Source organism: Oreochromis niloticus, linkage group LG3, assembly GCF_001858045.2.
Source record: "Oreochromis niloticus isolate F11D_XX linkage group LG3, O_niloticus_UMD_NMBU, whole genome shotgun sequence".
NCBI lineage: Eukaryota > Metazoa > Chordata > Actinopteri > Cichliformes > Cichlidae > Oreochromis > Oreochromis niloticus.
In genome coordinates, this window is record NC_031967.2 from 40,595,520 (window position 1) to 40,617,418 (window position 21,899).

At 41.0% G+C, this 21,899-nt stretch overlaps 1 protein-coding gene across 1 annotated transcript in view; it reads right to left on the reverse strand.

The window, feature by feature from the left end:
* LOC100702057 (uncharacterized) overlaps positions 1–12,510 on the reverse strand; it is a 38,914-nt gene extending 26,404 nt beyond the window's left edge. Inside the window, exons 1-2 of the mRNA XM_019363275.2 lie at positions 12,281–12,510; positions 10,965–11,160 (exon numbers count right to left, since the gene is read on the reverse strand). The gene's annotated coding sequence lies outside the window, so the exon portion shown is untranslated. The remainder of the gene's footprint in view (positions 1–10,964; positions 11,161–12,280) is intronic.
* Between the last annotated feature and the right edge of the window lie 9,389 nt (positions 12,511–21,899).

Below are 21,899 nucleotides of genomic sequence, written 5' to 3' on the forward strand. Positions count from 1 at the left end.
AGTCTCACACATAACCCGTTTTTAAAGTTTAAAAAAAGAGAAAAGAAGAGGAGTGTAGCGACTTCCACAGTTGCTAGAGGCCGGGGATTGAGCCTGCCTATTTGCAAACACGCTGTCAACTTTACGCAATAATGCGAGAGGTGGAATTGCTTGCTTGTTTATTAAAGTGCTTGAAAAGTTTACAGAGCAATGTGATCGGCTCGCGATTCAAACTCTTAAAACATCACAGGCTCTAATGCAACAAGGGGAAACTCGTTGTGCTGCGGTCAACAAAAACTATGGCTACCCAGCCCTCCTCTCTGTCAAAATCAATGACTGTATAAAAGATGGACGACGCGACACCGCCTCCTCCCATTGTGCAAAAATGAAGCCTGTCACTACCCGATCCGTACCGGAAACCCGATCGGTACCCCGCATGCGCGAAATGTGTCTACTTCCGGTCGAAGCGTTTTACGATAGTTACAGGTCAGACTATCTGTTAAGATGTTAAGAATAATAAGTATCTCTTAAAATATTCTAAGGAGCTTGGAAAGAAAAGCGACTTCTTTGAGTTGCTTGAAGACTTTTCACCTCTCATCCGAGAAGCTTCTTCAGTTCTAAGGGTCAATGGTGGAGAGTCCCAGATTTAAACCCAGTGGGAGTTTCCCCCCAAAGAGGGACAAAGGACCCCCTGATGATCCTCTACCTAATCACATGAGCCAAGGTGTGAAAGCAGGTGTGGGTCCCAATCAGCCAGGGTTTCGGGTGAGCTCATTGTGAAACCTGGCCCCACCTTATCATGTGATTTCCTGAGGTCAGATGACCCAGGATGTGAGTGGGCGTTAAGGCGTCTGGGAAGGGATCTCAAAACTGGATTATAGATGGCAGACAGTTGGTGTCGTAAACCACCACCTCTGTTCAAAGATGGTCGCTCACAGTGGACGTAAATGGCTTCTTTCACTCCTCTTTCAAACCATCTGTCCTCTCTGTCCAAAATGTGAACGTTGGCATCCTCGAAAGAGTGACCTTTGTCCTTTAGATGCAGATGAACTGCTGAGTCTTGCCCCGTGGAGGTGGCTCTTCTATGTTGTGCCATGCGCTTGTGAAGTGGCTGTTTGGTCTCTCCGATGTAGAGGTCTGGGCATTCCTCGCTGCACTGTACAGTATACACCACATTGTTAAGTTTGTGTTTATGTCACGGGCTGCGACGGCAGACCGTGGAGTTGTAGAGAAAGTAGGGCCCAAACGCGAGACTCTAGTGAAGGACAGTGGATTTATTTGTGGTGAGTGGACAGAAACGACAACTATATACAATTCAGGCACTGTGACTCCTGTGGCGATTCCTCTATGAATCCCACACAGTGCACATGTCCATAGCAGTGAAAAGGTGACAACTCCAAAAACCCGATTCCACTCCGTGATTTCCCCTCGTGACGACGTTCCTGACTCCCGGCTCCTGGTGACACAAAAACACACACAGCTCAGCAAGCAGCCTTTAGTAGTGAAGCCGTTCACAACACACTAATCTACGGAGGTACTTAACAGGTTCGACTTAGTATAATCCCGCGCCGACTGGAGCTCCGCCACCTTCTTAAATAAGACGCTCCCCATGAAGCTATCAGCTGCAGCTGGTGAGGGCTAATGAGCATCAGGTGCGGCAGCCTCCAGTGCGGGAACACTTCCGGGTCGCAGTCCCCTCAGCGACCCCAAAACATCCGGGAGAACACAGGGAGAAAGGACATAGGGAGAGAAAACCACCAAAAACATAACATATGGAAAAACATATACAAAAAATACATGAGCTCTGGGTCATCAGACCCAGGCCATGACAGTTTAGGAGTTTTGTCTTTCGGGTGAACCAGTTTCTGTCTGAGTGTGTTGCTGGGTCTGAAGTACACTGGGATGTCGTGTTTGGAGAAAACTCTCCTGAGTTTCTCTGATACACCGGCTACATAGGGGATGACAATGTTGTTGTGTCTGTCTTTCTTACCCTCCCTCGCTGGTGTCTGATCTTCTTTTCTGTGCATCTTTGCTGACTTTATAAACGCCCAATTAGGATAGCCACATGTTTTAAGTGCTTCCTTTACGTGTGTGTGTTCCTTCTTTTTCCCTTCAGGCTTAGAGGGAACATGTTCTGCCCGGTGGTGTAGGGTCCTAATTACTCCAAGTTTGTGTTCCAGAGGGTGATGGGAGTCAAAGAGGAGGTACTGGTCCGTGTGTGTGGGCTTCCGGTAAACTTCAATGTTGAGGTTGCCAGAACTTAAAACATCTCTTAAAATGTTTCCGATAATGAAACATTTAATATAATGTGGACAAAAACGAAAAAATAAAAAGATAGTTACGGATCAGGACTCCCCGATCCTTACTGCGCATGTGCAAAGTCGGACCGTACAAATCGGGTCTACCCGAACCGTACCGCGCATGTGCAGGGGTTTTCTTCTTCTTCTGTTCGTTTAATGGCAGTTTACTCCCCAGTGTACGAGGATACCGCCACCTGCTGACCGAGCGAATGAACCCTATTGTAAACTGAATTAGCGTCATTACAAACGTGTGTTAATTTTGATTTAGTGATAGTCGAGTGTCTTTATGCTTGTCTGTGTGGATTGGAATAGTGATGATGATGTCCGCTATCACTGTCAATTGTCAGTAAACACTTCATCTGGCTGATGAATCTTCACGTGACATATTACAAAGTCTGTATTATTAACTCTGTAATTAGGTGCCATTCTTCTTATTTTACGGCGCTGTTGCTCAATCGGGGAACGCTCTCTGTTGAGGAGAAAAGCATGAATTTGTTTGTATACGGATTATCCATAGTTTAAATGTCCCGGTAGTCGAAAAGGAGGCAGAGCGGTTGAGAAATGCTAGGAGCTAACTGGGCGCTAACCGTATCATTCAAATATATTGAATGTCGCAATGCTGGCAAAGAGAGGAAGTGACGTAAGATTTGCGCATGCGGGGTACCGATTGGGTTTCCGGTACGGATCGGGTAGCGACAAAGCCAAAATATCCCGCTTGTGGAGGCTGCCATCTTGCAAATTTGGAGCCAGAGTCTGCGCAGTAGTGACTTGAGGTGGAGCGACTGTCTAACGCTCCCGCCCACACACCCGTTGGACGTGACCGCAAACACGCCCCCCTACACTTTTTACGTAGCCCGGCTGCTTGAGTTTTTTTGCTGGTTTACCGCGACTGACGACTCGTTTAATTAAGGTAAATACAACCATGTCACTGTTATAAAAAAAGACACACAGCTTATCATCTTATAGTTCTAAAATCACTCTGTTGTTAATTCATTTGCTAGATTATCCGCTAGCATATGCACTGTGTTGGAGGCTTGTTGCTAGCTAGTTAGTGATGCTACACACCTAATACTCTAATAGTCTGTGTTATTGAAGGATTCAGCACTTCTTAGGGTTTTTTTTTATCCATTTTTAGACAGCGATGAGATCATCTGCACACTCTACAGAAGCCCAGAGTTACTGTTAATATCAAAAATATAATGCTGTCCTTTGAGATTTTAACATAAGACTGTGAGTGTAATGGATCTAAAACTGTTTAAATCTTCAGAGCCCTCTACAGCCTGGTAACATGGAAACTTGAAAAATAGCAGCAGAAGGTTTCAGTAGTGTAGTCTAATTTGTTCTTTTCATTTAGTAATAGAGTCCATATTATATCAACAGCTACATTCACCCTGGAGAGAAACTAGTGAGGGAGACCATCAGGACCAAGCTGGGTTTCCTGGGTCCAGAGGTTTGGAGAAACTTCTTCCCTTTCTTTCATCACAGCTGTCCTGTGCCAGATGTTCTGTTGACCCACTGAAAGAGGCTTCATTTAAGAAACAACAGGAACACTGAAGCTCATCGCATTGATCAAGCAGGACTCATGATCTTCACCAGCAGCTCCCTCACAGGGAAATCTTCAGCACTCCTCTGTAGGCCCGCCCCAGGAGATGGATAAACCCAGCATTTCATGAACACTGTGATGGAGACCTTTGGTTTGTGTAATGTTATAAATACTCAGATACTCCCCAGAGGCTCCGGACTTTTACATAAAGATATTATATTCAGTCCTGTAGAAAGTTATATATTTAAAAATATATGATCCTCTCTGGTTACTCTGGTATGAATAACTCTGAATTACTTTATGGTAAATAACACCATCTGCAAAAAACTGTGAAAGAATTCCAGATGACAAGTTTGTAGTTCAACATACAAGTGACGACCTTTGACCTTCGTCAGGTTTTATTTAATTGTGTTAGAGAAAATCTCATATGCTCTTCATGCAGCTGAGTACATAAAGTGTTTGTGGAAGCTGTGCAGGTCTGAGATCAGCAGCTTTGTGAAACACCAAACTGAGGTCCTGTTAATGCTGATATATAGTGACACAGTGATTAATCCTTTTGTTTTTTTGTCTTTAAATGTATCAATAAAACAGCTGCAGCTTTCACTGACAGCACATGTGGTACTTTAACCTTTGTACTGTTTTCATCAGTTCATTTTGCAGTTAACATGTGAACATGTTGGATGATCTGTCTGCTGTCACTGGTTGGTGCTGAGGTCTGAATCTGAGGGCAGCCCCTGTAATCACAAAGAGAACAGAACCATCAAACTCAGATATAAATTTTATCCCTCAAAATTGAAATAAAGCTGATTCTTCTGTCCTCACACACTCAGGATCTGAAGTTCTTCTCTTACATTTTTTTTTCAAAATTACAGTACACTACAGTACTTTAATCCATAGTTCCTGATTAATGAGGAGTTACTGAAGTACAAGCTTTTAAAAAAGATGTTACTGTCTTTACAGATGTGGCAAGAGACTGAAAACATGCTGTTGTTTGCACATATTTAATATTCAGCTCTGCACAGGAGCTGAAGCAGGGTGCAGCCTGTTGCTTTTACAGTATAATACTTGTAATAAAAGTACAGTAACAGTAATTAGTGACTGAGTAGCCCGGGGCGTTTCTCTTGATTTCTTTAGTAAATTCATTCACCTGCACGGATTAGCTAAACGAACCCTGACAGCCGAGTGCCCATCTTAGCTAGCTAGGTCTCAGGACCTAACTAAGGACGGTAGTTACAGAAAGTTTACAAACACGTTTAACTTACCGAAAAAGTGCAGCGGGGCCTCGGGTCCTTCTGTCGAGTAGTCCAGTTTACTGAAGAACACCTCAGGCTGTCAGGTTAAAACACTCGGTCGTGTTTTCGTAGCGTAAACGCTGGCACTCCTCTCAGAGCCTACGCTCTATCTGCTATTCCCGAACAGAGATACGCAAGTTTCTCTGTGACTGCAGCTGCCAGTCAAAGCTGTTATGATGACGTTTCACCCCAATTTAACATCACCGCGGTAGGAATTAGAATCAAACTTATGGGAAAGGAGACCCCTTGGACATCAATCAGCGTGATGAGAACTATTGATAACAAAAGAAAGAATCTTTGGAAAAAAATTATCTAAGGAGAATTCATTTATTTTAGTCTGACCCCAGTCCCATCCGCTAACATGGAGGAGGCGGGGTTTATGACCTATACTGCAGCCAGACACCAGGGGGCGATAGAAACGTTTTGGCTTCATTTTTGGGGAGCTGTCGCGTCGTCCATGTTTTCTACAGTCATTGGTCAAAATCAAACCAGTGAAAGACAGACTGACAACGCCCTCTTAATGTCACCACTAGCACCCACGTGACTCCCGTTACACATCACCATAGCAACCAAACAAATGAAAACCCAGTGATCAGTAAAATTCAATACATTTAATTATGGCCCCTACAAGGAGAAACGAGCAAAAGATACAGGTAAGCAGATGTGTCATTGGATAATGGCAGGTCATGTATCCTAAAACATTAAGAATCAGAATACTTTCTTAATCCCTAAGGGAATTATGTGGGTTACAGTTGCTCCAAGAGGAAATGGTAAAAATAGTAACAGTAACAGACTAAACTCCAAACAATATATACAATAATATAATATTTATCAGTCAGTGTCAATTGTTGATTTGTCCTGTTCTCATTGTATGACGAATTATGATGTCTGCTTGGTAGCCATTTACATACTATGCATACTCTCTCTCTCTTCATATGTGTGTGTGTGTGTGTGTGTGGGGGGGGGGGGGGGGGGGGGGGAGTGTTCGCCCAGGGCGCCAAACAGGCTAGGACCACCACTGGGAACTGATATATGAGAGCTGTAAATATCAGGTTACTTTGGATCTCTGATCTCTACTTTAGGGTCAAATAAAGTCAAACTTTCAGAAAATGTATTTTATATGTGTTTCAAATTCTGCTCCCTTTACACACAGACATGTTTTATGACTTTGCTTATGCATATATAGCCCGGATGAGAATTTGGCAGCAAGTGGTCATAATTCCCATGGACCCATATGCCTGTTCATCTTAGCCACTATGATGCCTGACAGGAGCTTCCACGTGGTGCTGAGGCAGGTTATTAGTCGGTAGTTGGATGGGGCCGGCCCCTTCTGGGGGTCCTTGAGGATCAGGACTGTCTGACCTTCGTTTAACCATTCTATGTGTCTTTCTTTAACTAGGAGCTGGTTAATTTGTGCTGCCAGATACTCATGGAGTGCAGTCAGCTTCTTCAGTCAGTAGGCGTGAACCATGTCGGGGCCTGGTGCTGTCCAGCTCTTCATACTGGAGACCCTTTCTTGGATGTCTGCCATTATGATGGTTACTGGACCCTGTTCAGGGAGGTCGCTGAGGTCTGCCCTCAGATCAACTAGCCACTGAGCATTGCCATTATGGGTTGCGTCCTTCTAGTATATGCTCTTCACGTATTGCTCCGTCTTCAGCCTTGGTGGTGCTGTTCTCATATTGTTCCCCTGCCACTGAGAGTAAACCTTTGGCTGGTTCCGTGGAGAACAGATGGTTTGTTATCCTGCCTCTCTCAGGTGTATTTCTTCAAGCGGCTGGTTTCCAAGGCCTATGTGTGTGTGTGTGTGTGTGTGTGTGTGTACTTTTCGGGGCTTTTTTAGCAGACGCGTGAAAACAAAAGCACAGAAACCATTTTACTGTGAATGAAAATGATAACAAGACTTTATTAAACAAAACATGAAGCTCCATCCCGTTAATATTGTTTTCTACTTTCCTTTAACTTTAATTCAACTCATTCTGTTTTTTTTTAACAGCTCATGATATTTATAGTTCAAATGAGTTGAAGGAAATCAATATTGGACAGAAGCCCTGAATTCAAATCTTTTCTCTCTTGTTTATGTTGTTTTTTTCCCCCCTCTGTTGGTTCTCGACGCCAACTTACTGAACAGCATCAAACTGAAGACTTCAAATCTGGTTTAGTGCCATGATGTGTTATAAAGAGTTTCGATTCACAGTCTGAGATCTGCAACTTCCAGCTGTTGTTGTCGTCATAAATCTGAGCTAGAAGTTTCACCTGCTGAGAGCTTCTTCCTCATTAACTTCCTGGTTTTGCGTGAGGCGATCTGTTTAAAAATGAAAGACAATTCAAAGATTCACTGAGTTATACTGAACACGACAAGTTTAAGAAACTTTAAACTGCTTTAAACTGTGACAGAGCAAATGATATTCTGACACAAACCATAAAAATTTGTTTTCATAATTTTATATTTACAACACTTAAAAGAAAATCCTGTTTTTCTGACAGACTTACGGGTTCTTTGCAATTCTGATAAAGCATAAATCCCCATGAGATCAGAGAGATACAGATGAATACAGCTCCAATGATTGCTAGCCGGGCTGACAAAGAAATTCCTAAGGGACAAAAACAGTAAAAACACAATTTAGTGTTAATGATGTAAATGAGCACATTTTAAAGACAGGAAGTGGAATTAACCATTAAACAACCAGTTTTACTCTGAGAGTTGAACACCAGACTTTATTTACATGTTTCTGATGCACAGAGAATTTATCTCCACTTACAGTCTGGTGACCTCCAGGTTACATCGGGCCTTTTGCCTAATGATAGCCAGGAAAGACTCGAGCCCCCGAAACCCAGAACTGATAAAACTGATATTTGACATTTTGAATCAGAACCTCAGTGTGTTTACCTGAAAGAGCTGCAGGTTTATGGGAGGATTTTACTTTGTTGTTCATACAGACTCAGTTTCACTTCTATAGACCGAGCCTAGTGTTGGACTCCTTTTAGTCTGAGACTGAACTAAATCCATTTCTAGAAAACTGGATGGGAGTGTTTTCGGTTCTCTATAGATTTTTACCTGCTTCTTTGGTATCTTCACTCAGATCTGGCGTCTGAACATTTCCAGTTTGCTGAATTGTTTCTGTCTTCTCAGGCTTTGATTCTAAAATAAAAAACAAAAGAAAAGAAAACATATATTTTAATAATATTTTGTATTAACTTAAAAACTGATGTAATGTTATATCAGTAAATTAAGCTGCTCTTGGCTCCGTACACAGTTTTGTTTTACCACGTGGAAACTTACAAAACTTAAACATGAAAACATGAAGACACACTAAAAACAATGTTGTGATGACAGAAACAGTTTGTAGCTCTTCAGTGTTGGTTTCATCACATGTCCTGATGAAGCTGCTCAGTAACAGTGTCACTGAGGTTGGACACTGTGGATTTCTGTGGTCGACTCAGACTCTGAGGCCTCCTTCAGGGATGTTACCTGGACCAGCAGCTCCATGAAGAATTAGCCTCATGTGTGTGTAAGCCACAAATACTCTTGTGTTAAAAAGTCCAACTTAAAGCAGAAATGAACATGTTTACAGTTTTCTACATGAACTAATGTTGGTCTCCATGAATAGTTTTACCTTAATATCATCTCTTGGCTGTTACTGTACTCAGTAACAGGGGCTCTCTACCCAGTCTACAGGATATTTACACCTCAAGCTGCATTCGTAAAGCCACTAACATCATGGCCGACCTGCATCACCCCTCCCACCAACTGTTTACTCCCCCTTCTATCAAGAAGACGACTCTGCAGCATCAGGAGCAGGTCTACGAGATTGTGCAGTAGCTTTTCCCCCCAAACAGTCCAGCTCCTGAACACCATGCTGCCCTCCTCCACACTGGACCCTCTTCTCTACACACTTCTTGTTCTACACAACACTGTGCATAAAACTCTCCTCTCATATCCAATACTTGCACTATGCTGTATTGTACTGTTTGACTCTGTCTGTGTATTTAAGCTCATCCTGATTCTTTCTATTTCTATTAAGGTACCATACTGTTGTATTTATTCTTAGTTGATCTTATTTCTGTATAGTTGTACATTTGAATTTTTCATTTTATTTTTACAGTTTGCACCTTTGATGCAGGAGGACAATATTTTATCCCACTGTGTACTTGAGTGTATATTGTTGGGTTGACAATAAAACTCTGCTTAACTTGACTACTCAGTAAAAATTAACAGGTGTATGATGCAGTTTATAAATGTAGTTTTCTAGCTACATTGTTTTTCTGTTAATTCTATTCTATTAAAAATACTCCAAAAGGAAGCATGGTGAAATGGACTGGTTCTTATATAATGCTTGTCTACTCAATCTCAGCTTTAAACAACTTGTAGATTCACTTCTTCTAGCGCTTCCTATCTACCCATGCATTCCTACTCCAATGGATGCATTGGAGAGCAGCATGCGGTTAGCATCTTGCCCAAGACTGGAGCACACAGGCATCGAACCACCAACCTTGCGGTTAGTAGGTGACCTGCTTTACCTGTTTTGAGCTACAGCCATCTTTTAGATCATAACTCAGACACCCTCCAGAGAGAACATCACCCCATTTCTTCATCAGCTTCACTGGCTGCCTGTAGAAAAATCACTTTGCTTCTCACTTTCAAATGAATCCATAACCTCGCCCCTCCCTACTTGTTTGATTTACTCCACATTGCTACTCCCTCCTGCTCCCTCAGGTCTTCGTCTGCCACTCAACTTATTGTTCCCTTTGCCCTTATCACCACTACAGGGAACAGAGCTTTCCGTTGCTCTGCTCCTCAGCTCTGGAATTATTTTCCTCCTGATATCAAGAATACTGACTCACTTCGCTCGTTTAAGTCAGAACTTATAACCCATTTGTTTAAACTGGCTCACTCTTCTTAAACATTGACTCCGATATTTGTCTAATGCTGTTGTTAATCCTTGTTACTGTTTGTGCTTTTCTTTTCCTTTTTTGTTTTTGCCTCATTTCTCATCCTGATTGTAATTTGTAAATGAATTTAGTTCATAAATCTCTTTCTTTACAGAACAGTCCTCCTGCATATGAGCACTCTTTCACTGTTTTACTATTTACACTGTTTCTCCTGTGAGCCTTTAAAGACCTGCAGGTATCTGTATGTGTGGGAACATGAACAAAAGTCATGGAAACATTTCTCACCATTGAATCAAAGTCTAACTTGAACTCTGACACCTCTGTCCATTAAAATGTTCAGAGACCTGGCATGTACGGTTGTCCTTGATTTGAATTGGGAATTTAAAATCGACCTCAGTAGATAGATGTCAAATTTGACCCAGAACAGTCTCGGTGTATAAACATTTGTAGCACCACTACAGTAATATAAATGTTTAACATATTTTCATTGGTGTGTTTTATGTTTTTTTTTGAAAATCTAATTTCAGGCAAAAAGAATAAGATTTAAAAATAACCACAGATTACTACACAGACCTACAATCCTAAAGGTGTCAGGGTCCTGGGTCTGTTACGCAGTGTTTTGTTTTTAATTCATATTCTTTGAGTTTTTCATGGTTTAGATTCTGAGCTTAATCATTTGTATAAAGTGTGACTCTGTTAAACATCTGTATGCTCACCTCTGCAGAGGACGAGTGTTAGAAGCAGCACAGCAGCAGAGAAGGCCGAGGGTCTGTGTGTGAAGATCTCACTGATCTCCTGAAGAGCCATCACTCATTACTCTGAAAACCAACAAGCAAAACAAGCTTCCTGTTACTCTCTGCATCTGACAGGAAGCAGCCAGCAGTCTAATATAACATCATGTGTTTTATTCTAAATGTTACTGTTTCTGATTCTTTAACAACATTAAAGAAATCTTACCTCAGAGAAATATTTTAGTGACCACTGGAAACGAGTGCTGCTTTCTGAAAAAGTTTCAATTACAAACAAAGAAAAGAGAGAATCTCTTAAAGGATTTCACGTTCAGAGCTTCTCTGTGGTGCGTTTCTTCATCTCTACTCTGAACAACATCTCCAGACTGCAGATCCTGTACTGTTGATCAATGAGTTCCTCCACTCTGTAACAATAACAGAAAAACAGGTTCAGTCCCAATGGAGTTGTTTCTGTGTTGATCCCATTTATATTTAAGCCGTTTCCCAAAAATGAATTTTTTTCTTTCCTTTTTTATTGCTGTGACACAAAAAGACCCCACGCCCACAGATACTGTGAGACAGTATATATTTGTTTACAGTGTTTCTCTGCACTTTTTGTTTGTACAGGCTTCCAGCTGCCTTTTCCTGCCCAGCACACCACACACAGCTCTTCTGTGGCACACATGCTCTGAATGTTTCAGTGCTGTTGTTCGAATTAATATTGATGGTGCAGCTGCTTAAACGTCAGTTAACCTGAACATTTAATTGCATTTATTTACTTTTTTCAGCTCCGTCCTGTTTTTGCTTTTGTGTGTCCATATATACCAACCAGTTCTTCCAACAAGGTGCACAAGAACATGGGGACAGCAGGGGAGGAATAAACATGAACCAGTGGGTTGATGCCAGTACTTGTAGGGCTGATTGTCACTCACCCCTTAAGCCAACTGTAGCCTGTATGATTATTTCAACTATGAAAAGATTATATTGACCCATCAGGTAAATGCCTGGTTTGCCAGATTACTAGTCCTGTCCTGAACATGAATGAAGGAGTGAGAGTCTGCTGGATGAACTTGATTCTTATCAGTGGAGGAATAAATACATTCCACTTAATGTACTTAATGATAGTGTACTAAACAGCTGTTGCTCTGTGGTTCGAGTGACTGACTAGAGTCAAATTCCTGAAATTGTCTGACTATTATATTGCCACAACTAATTAGAGATGATACACCATGTCATAAGGAATTCAGCCAGTGCTTACCAGAGCTCATTAACTGGCAGAGCAGTCTCATACCAGACAAACAGCTACAGTCACATTAAAAATGAACAACGTTACTGGAATAAGTGTTATAACACTGTAACTCTGCACATTAATGTTTGTGTGAACAGTGAGTCTTTGGGATAGTGCTCTCACCCCTTGAGCTGCTAAAACATTTTCCTTTGAAAGTAGAACAACCTCTCTAGCTTTCATTAAATTGGTCATTTATATTTGAGATTTTATTGTCTGACTCAAAAACAAGACAAACAAAAATAAATAAAAAGACTTACCACAGATAAAAACCCCGGACTCTGACACAGTGATCCAAACTGTCGCTGTCAAAGTGAAAGGAGTCGATGGAACCGAGCAGGAAACAGGAACTCGGACAAGGATTAACCTGTCCCTGAAAAACCAGACAGTCCAGTCCAATCAGTTTCTAATGTTCATTGCTGCACATTCATTGGTTGCTTCATGAGATAAACACTGAGCACTACAGACACAGGGATGATTCAGCTTTATCACATATTGCATCAGATTAGTACAGATCATGTGTAAACCAAAAACGAGCTCAAAATGGTTTCAGCAGTTTCTTCTTACCTTCAACAAACAATACATCTAAAATGTATAAAGTATGTATAAAGTAAGTAATGTATAAATGTCTAAAGATCAAACCTTTTTTCACTTGATATTCATGACGTAAACATTTATATGAATTTTACTTAAACCAAATGAATGTTGCACATGTACTATATGCAAATAAATAGAAAATAATAAAATCAATCAATAAATAATAATAATAATAATAAATGGAGGTCACCACATGATCACAACAAAAAATTAAGCTAACAACAGAGTCAAGTGTGGATTTATATTCTGAGAAACAAATGCAGACATACGAATAATGTGATTATTGTGGTTTACATTGGATTGTAGTCTGTGTTCTGTTTTGTAGAACAACCACAGCCAAACCCACATACGCAAGTGTTCTGCAAAATCTGCCAATTAAAGAACTGGAAGATCATCACCTGGCCTTGTCATTTGCTTGAGGGCCATACAAGCATTTAACCAGTGCACACCCTACGATCAGCACCATAGAAAACTGAACCCTAGCATCAGAAATTAACATAACATTTGATGAATATGGTCTAAATGTGAATGAAAGCAGCACAGAGTCAGGAGCAGAGAGGTCCTTGAAGCTGCAGATCAGACTGTAAAGATGAATTGTTGAGGAGGAAGAAGCTGATGTGAAGTTTTCAGTGTGACAGCATGTTGTCAGTCAGAGCTGCTCACAGTATAAATGTGGGAGCAGAAGGAAGGATGAGAGCAGCCTGATGTGAACAGCAGGAGCTCTGATGTTTGTCACAAACTGTGCAGCCAACCTGGAGCTACAGGCTGGTTTACCTGAAACCTTCAGACTGAACACACAGAGCTCCAGCTGTGAGCTGCTCATCAAACTCAACACGGGTTACTAAATACTGAACTTGGTGGTGCAGCAGATACTGGAAAACACAATTAAAACTCCAGCCAGCCAGTAGATGGCAGCGATCTGCTAAACCAGGATCCGAAAAAATGAAGCTGTCAATTCAGCTCTGTAGTGTGGGCAATCATAATGAAGCACTTCATTTCAAGTTGTAGATTCATACTACATATTTTTGACAACCAAACAGGACCATGTTGAAAAGTTCTAAGTGATAAACCTTAATACATGTTTCAAAGCTTCACAAAGCTTCCTCTGACCATAACGACAGTGCATACGTTTTTTGTTTGGCTTGTATGGCCCCTCATATGTTTTTGTTGTTTTGTGTGTGTCACAGTAGTAGGTCTGCGACCCAGTGCTTTGTGTAATTTAATTTCATTATTTGATTACTGTGTTTTTCTCCATGTTTCCTGTTTTATTTTGAAAGAGTCTTATGTTCCTTCCTCATTGTGTTGTGTTTTACTTCCCTGTGGTGTCAATATGGCTGTGTCCCAATAGGGCTTTGGAGTTGACGTCACGCCGCAGTGCATTGTGGGATCGCGGCGCCATGACAGAAGGCCACAAATCAAAACAAACACACTGTTGTGTTGGAAGCAGGACTGTCAGAACCATGCTTAAAATCAGCGCAAAAGACAAAGGGCTGTATCGCGACCGATTGCGCCCAGACGCCAAGAGACGGTACTTGGAAAAAATAGCGTGCATCGGTAATGTGGACCCGTATGAAATACGGCAGTGGAGTGGAAACACAGCCTACCGCCGTTGTCCTATCCCGATATTTTCGCGTACCTTGTCTGTGGAGTCAGTGCATACACGGCGAATCATTTTCGGAATTATAAATTCCTGGAGGCGCACATCTAATACACAAACGGTTGGGTATAAGATTTGGCCATTTTTAAGCCTCCACGTTGTGAGTACGTTGACCATATGACCAAGATACAGACAGAGGTTGCACATAACATTGACTTCTCCTCAGCAGCTGCCCCCAAAATTGCTCTAGATGAACGATTCACGATTGATGCCAGCTGTGCGTTGCCATGTAAATAGTTTGCATTTCATGTGTACCTGCACATGTACTTGCTAAGTACATGTGAACAGATCTTGAATAAAAAAATAAATAAACATACTTTTCATTTCTGTTTTATTGAAACCACTTTACAGAAAGTACAATTATTTACAATGAACTGTACATGCAACACAGCAGTTTCATTTGGCCCTGGTTTGACAACCACACTAGGGCACATATTCACCAAAACACAGCACACCTTAACATTCTTATCAAGCAGTGTTGTGTCTTCACCCTCACATGATATGATGTCAGATCTTCATCTATTACTTCTGCACGGGGCACACCTTCATACTCTGCAGCTGCATAATGAAAGCATGTATGATAAAATTAGTGCATACACATAAGGTAAATGTACACCAGTATTCCAGGTGCGTGATTCATCTGAAAGTTATGTGCAGATTAGCGTACAATGAGTGCAATTTTGTATGTTTTTGGGGCGGGGGTTACCTCCGATGGGTGCTCTTTTTCGCTTTCGTTGCACTCGCCTTGCGTGCCGGTCCGAGTCTGACCGCTGCAATCCAAGCCTGACGTCTTCGTTTAGTAATATCGGATACATGAGATCCCTCCCGTTGCCTCCAGGAGGGGAAACGATGAAAAGAGAGCCCATTTCCAGCTTCTTGCCTTCCCTATCGTGTGATCTACCGTTGCAACCAACAACACAGTACGTACGAACCATAGCTGACGCTTCCGTGTGCTTCGTTTGGCCCACTGTCATGGCGGGAGGGGGCGTGCCGCCCCTCCGGTGACATCACGCTCCAAAGCCCTATTCAGGGTATGCACGCTTGAAGTACGCACACTACGCGTACTACGTACGGTGCGTACTACAAGTACGGGAAGTGCGGAAGTGAGAGGCTTGTGAAATGGGACGGTCTAGCCTTCGTCGCGCTGTTCAGGTTGCCTAGCAACCATGATACTAACCGCGAGAAACGTTTCATACAGCATTGTGTGACAGAAATGAAGGAGAAAAAATGTTTTGTTGTTCATTCATTTTTGTCATGACATCACTTTGATTAGTTGAGACCACAGGACTGTAAAACATGATAGTTGGGCTTCATTTCTGTCTGAACAGTCATTTCAAGATTAGTTAGTAAATAATAATTAGCTAATGTTATTCATGAGACTAAAGTCATCTGACTGTGGTAATGTTAATATAATATGGACAATATTATATGTATTGTCAGATTATATATATATATATATATATATATATGTATATATGAGCTTGAACTCTGTGTCAAAGATGCAAGTAGCAGTTATTTATATTTCCTATCACCTTAAATCTTCACTCAAAGACAAGTATCTCTGACAGTGTATATACAGATGTATTATATATAAGAGACAAACATTGTTCTTTTAATATGTTGGCATTACTAAATTTGGCTCAATGCTTATATGTGTAAAAAGAAAATGTACGAGCTGTGATAACTGTTTCTGATAGAATGAAGATTAGACTGATATATTAAAATACATAAATAAATAAATATTCCTTTATTGGGTGAGAAAATCAGACCATGTCATAACTGCTTTAAGTCATACAGAATAGATATCAGAGCCTTAAACAGGCTGACTTCTGCTAAATGGGTCAAACTGGGCAGAAAGTCTACAAACACATAACATCCTTATAGAATATGATGTAACACTATAGATCAGCTTAGCTCAGAATATATAAAGCATATAAACAATTACAGCAATATGATGCAACAAACACAGCAGTGCTACTAATCCAAAATACTCAAAGCTTCATAGAACTGAAACAAACATTTATTTTTAGCTCCATTCTGCTGCTGATACATACTTTAGGTTTCTGAATATTAAACTTGTTGCTGCCTTTCATAGTGTGTAACTTGAAGGCCCTGAGTACTTTCTCCCACACTGAAAACACTGGGATGATAACATTATTTGAACATTACCTAATAAGACTGATTCAGGACAGACAATTAGTTATGTTAAACTTTCCTAGCAGTCCTTCACAAACAGGGAACAGTCTGTCTATTCTCTCCATCTGTCAGCTGCTGCTGGCTCTTCCTCCTCCTCTTCCTCACACACTGCTGAGTTTGTCCTGGTGGATCATCAGGGGTGCAAAGCCTCACAGATGATGTGCAGCAGTGGGTCCCTCAGTCTGTCCTCACTCTGGACACTTGCAGTTGTCACACATGGAAATCAAATGTGTGATAAGCTGCAGGATTCAAACACAAGTGTAACTTATAAATACATGTTCATACTTTTATTCCACAATCAGAGAGAAAGAAACAGAGAGAGAGTGCAGGACAGACAGACAGGTGACAGTCTCAGGTGTACACACTGCTACAAAACAGCACAAGAGAAGGAGGATTTAGTGTTTGTGTTATTACGAGTGCTAAACAAGAAGAGTTCCCAGATGGTACAGTGGACACATGTGTGACTCCTGTGATTAAAGCATCTTTCTTTCAGCTTAACGAGTGAACCGTCAGCTCGTTCAAACACACGTTAAAGTCCGTTTGGCTCGACACCACCGAACAGAGGCAGCAATATAACATAGCTAACATTAACAGTGCAGTGAATCCTGCTTGTGCCGTGATATTCAGGACTGCAAACCGAGCAGCATCACTGACTGTCAGCTTGTTGTGTTTGTGGATATATGACTGACTTTAATTATCCATAAAATCATCACATTCTCTGTAAGATTAAGGTCAACTATATATATATTTAGAAGTACAGGCTTTAAAACCAAGATACCGCTGAAAGTACAAACATCACTAATGTCACATAACTTTGCCGACATGTGGCCAACAGTAATGTTTTAATGTTCTTAAACATTCGCACATAAATAAGTGACATAATATTCAGTACTTACATTTGACAGTTCACTCTTCGGCCGCTCCCTTCTGCCGTATTTTGCGGCAAAATTATCCACACCCACCGCCGCGCTATGGATTGTGGGATATATGGGACCACCAAGCGTGCACCGGACCACGCTTGATATTTGGGGAAATCGACGGTGCATTTGGAGTACACCTTGAATTGGGACAGCCGTCGTCGCGTGGCGGTGACGTAATCGCACTTGAAATGCGTACTTCAAGCGTGCATACCCTGAATTGGGACACAGCCTAAGTTTTATTTCAGTCAGCTGTTTCCTCATGTGTTCTCACTTCCTCTGACCACTTCCTGTGTGTATTTAATCCCCTGTCTTTCTCTGTTCATTGTCAGGTCATTTGTTGTACTCGCTATAGTTGTCTTAGTCTTTGTGATAGTTATCGCAGTATTTCATAGTTTTCATGTTTGTTTTTGTTTTTTGTTGAAACTGCTAGTACCTCTCTCAGCATCTACTTTTGCGCCTGTATTCAAAAACACCGGCGTAACCCACCATGACAGTGTGTGTGTGTGTGTGTGTGCGTGTGTGTGTGTGTGTGTGTTTGTGCTCATCAGAAATGAAAGCACATGATGAGTTTTCAGTTGAGCACAAAAATGGTTCTGAAGCTGAAGATGAACCTGTAGTTCCTGATTAACTGTTCAGGATTTAGATTGAGGTTATTGTTCCCTCTACATAAACTAGAAAGTGTTTTGGGTCAGTTACCCTTTATCTTAATAAAATTCCTTTACATCCACTAGATAAAATAATATTTCTGTCATTAATAAAACATCCATAAACTGATATCTAAAGGAAAATGTTCATCTCCATTAATGTTTTGCTTTAATTTGTAGTGCTGTTGTTTCATTAATGCTGCTGTTCTTCCTCTCTCCTACAGTTTCTCTTCTCATGTAAACTCCACCTCGCAAAGTTTAATTTCATCACACTGATATTTGCAGTTCTCTCAAGAACTCCTACCGAGGACCATTATTATTATTATTATTATTATTAATAATAATAATAATAATAATAATAATAATAATAATAATAATGATAATGATAATAATAATAATAATAATAATAATAGCTTTATAGAAGTGACCCCATCATAAATCCCCCATGGTGTCCTGCAAACTCTGTGTGTCTGTGTGTGTATGCACGAGCACGTGAGTGCCTGTATGTGCGCGTACCTGTGTGTATGTGTGAGAGCACGTGAGTGAGTGTGCATGTGGGTGTGGGTGTGTCGTAACAGTCAAAGCACTGTGTGTGTGTCTCTGTGTATGTGACTTCCTGCTGGTCATAAAAGTAATCTCCACACCCAAGCTACACCAAATTCCTTTAGACAACATACAAAACAGAGTTAACATATTACAAACACTGAGACCCCCACTCTGCATCCACTGGGCCATTGGCCTCTTGTTGTCTTTCATTTACAGATAAGGTGGAGAGTCTAAACAATTACACACACTCTCAGGCCTACAGCTAAGCCAAACTGAAACACAGACAAATCCTTCCCTATTCCTCTGATCTACTGCTGGACCCTCTCTTCTAAGCAAATTTAACACATTACATTCTAATAATTGTTTTCTTGTACTCATAATATATTAAGAATATGAAGGGACTCTGCAAGGAAATGTAGAGCTGAACGTCCGAGTGTGCGTCTGTGGGCAGCCTGACCACCTATTGAAGGTAAAATGCTAACAGGACTGTCTGATCATCTTTGCATAAAAAATTATTACGTCCCAACAGTATTAGCTAGGTACTGTTTTTAGTAAGCTAATGTGCTCTTCAGAAATAAAGCTCTAAGCAGCTCAAACTGTGGACTCTAACTAGTGTTAGAGCAATGGCCTCAACCATTTAAGGCAATAGCTTTAAATGGTCACAGTAAACACATCAGCGTGATCCCCATAAGGACCAGCTCCAATCATCCAATCATCGTTTTCTGGAAGAACTTCTTCATTTCTTGCCACCATTTACCCACTACAGTTTGCATACTGGACTAATCGTTCCACAGATGATGCCATAGCTCACCTGCTCCACACATCCCCGAGTCACTGGAGTCACTAGACACTGGCAGAGGGAATTAAGTTAGGATGCTGTAAATGGACTACAGTTCAGCATTCAACACAATAATTCCCTCAAATCTTTTGACTAAGTTGAAGTATCTAGGACTCAGCTCATCACTGTGTCAGTGGATCCTCATCTTCCTCACAGACCCCAATCAGTCAGGGTGGGAAAAAATGTCCCCCTCCATCTCACTCAACACTGGGGTGCCTCAGGGCTGTGTTTTAAGCCCCCTGCTGAGCTTCCGCTCCCTTAAGACCAGAACAGAGAGAATGAGGAGGAGCTTCTTTCCCCAGGCTAGTCGGGCCCTGAAGCAGGTGTAGGCCATGACTGGACTCTCATACATCATGGCACCACATGCTCTCTGTTTATTTGCACACTTCTTATAATTTCTTTCTTAAATTCTTAAGACCGCCAAGAACTCCTATTTTTCACAACTTATTGCTGTTAATTCACATAACCCTCGTGTTCTGTATAATACCATTAATTCTGTACTGAATGCAGAGAATCATGTTCTTTTGCAATCTTCTGAGGTTATGTGCAATAGGTTTCTTAATTTCTTTGTGGATAAGGTTGCTAGTTTGAGACCCTCCACTGTATCTTCTGTTGACCCGGCTGTGCATGTTCCCTGTTTAAACCTGCTTATTGCTTTCCAACCAATTGTTCTACCTGAACTAGAGAAGCTTGTGTTAACTGCTAAACCGTGTGGTTCTCCGAATGATGTTGTTCATCCCCGTTTTCTGAAAGAGGTATTTTCTACTGTTGGACCACATATTCTGAACATAATCAATACCAGCCTCTTGTCAGGTCAAGTACCAAGTGAGTTTAAGCATGCAGTTATTCATCCCTTACTTAAGAAGCCAGGCTCAGATATTTCAGTAATATCAAATTTTAGACCCATCTCTAAACTTCCTTTTCTGAGTAAGATCTTGGAAAAGGTTGTTCACACTCAGTTGATGGATTATCTAAACAACTTTCAAATGTTTGAAGTTTTTCAGTCCGGCTTTAGGCCGTTTCATAGCACAGAGACAGCTCTCATAAAGGTTATGAATGATATTCTGGTAGCAACAGACTGTGGTAAACATGTAGTGCTTATACTACTAGATATGATGGCTGCATTTGACACAGTAGATCACGACCTGCTGATCTCTCGATTACAGCATTGTGTGGGCATTTCTGGCTTGGCACTCCTGTGGATAAAATCATACCTCTCAAACAGGAGCTTCTGTGTTAAGTTAGGCTTATCATCGTCCTCTGTGGCCCCTCTGTCATGGGGTGTACCACAGGGATCTATTCTTGGGCCATTACTGTTTTCATTGTATCTCCTGCCACTGGGTGCGATCTTTCGTAAACACAATGTTTCATTTCATCTATATGCTGATGATTGCCAGATCTATTTTCCTTTCAGTCATTCTGATAGCTCCCCAATTAGTCTCCTGTTTGATTGCCTTAGTGATGTTAAGTCATGGATGGCTCAAAACTTTTTAAATTTTAATGAACGTAAAACGGAAGCAATTGTGTTTGGCCCGAATCGTTCCTCTGATATCCCCGATGTTCACCTTGCTGCTCTGACCCCTCACCTGAAGAGCTCGATTACCAATCTTGGGTTAAAAATCGACGCTGCACTTACTTTTGATGGCCACGTGAATGAGGTGGTGAAATCATCATTCTATCACCTCAGGCGTCTGTCGAAGGTTAAACCTTTTCTTTCAAGGCGTGACTTGGAGACTGTTATCCACGCTTTTATAACCTCACGCTTGGATTATTGTAACTCCCTTTTAATAGGGGTTGGACTGGGCACTCTGAGACGCCTGCAACTAGTACAGAATGCTGCGGCTCGGTTTTTATCTGGTAAAAGAAAATTTGAGCACATTACTCCGGTTCTGGCCTCCCTGCATTGGCTTCCAATTGAATTTAGGATTAATTTTAAAGTTCTTTTATTGGTTTTTAAATCTTTAAATGGTCTGGCACCTGCATATATGTCTGATTTGCTGAAGCCCTATCTCCCCACTCGTTCGCTCCGGTCAGCTGAGCAGCTGTTGCTCTCAGTCCCTAAATCACAGTTGAAACTGAGAGGAGACCGAGCGTTCTCTATCGTGGCTCCTAAGCTTTGGAATAATCTTCCTCTTCACATTAGGCAATCGACATCAGTGATGGTTTTTAAATCCAGACTGAAAACACATTTTTATTCACTGGCTTTTGACTCAGTGGTTGACTGACTTGTATTTACTTACATTTTATTGTCTTCACTATGTTTATTATTTTACCGTATTTATTATTCTTATTGTATCTATTATATTTCTATTGTTCAGCACTTTGGTCAGCCTTGTGTGTTTTTAAAGTGCTATATAAATAAAAAAAAAAAAAATAAAAAAAAAAAAAAAAAAAAAATTGTTTATTTTTATCTTTATAATTGACCTCTAACTCTTAGTTTAGTCTTTAATTCTTAGGTTAAATTCTTAATTTATTGTTTAC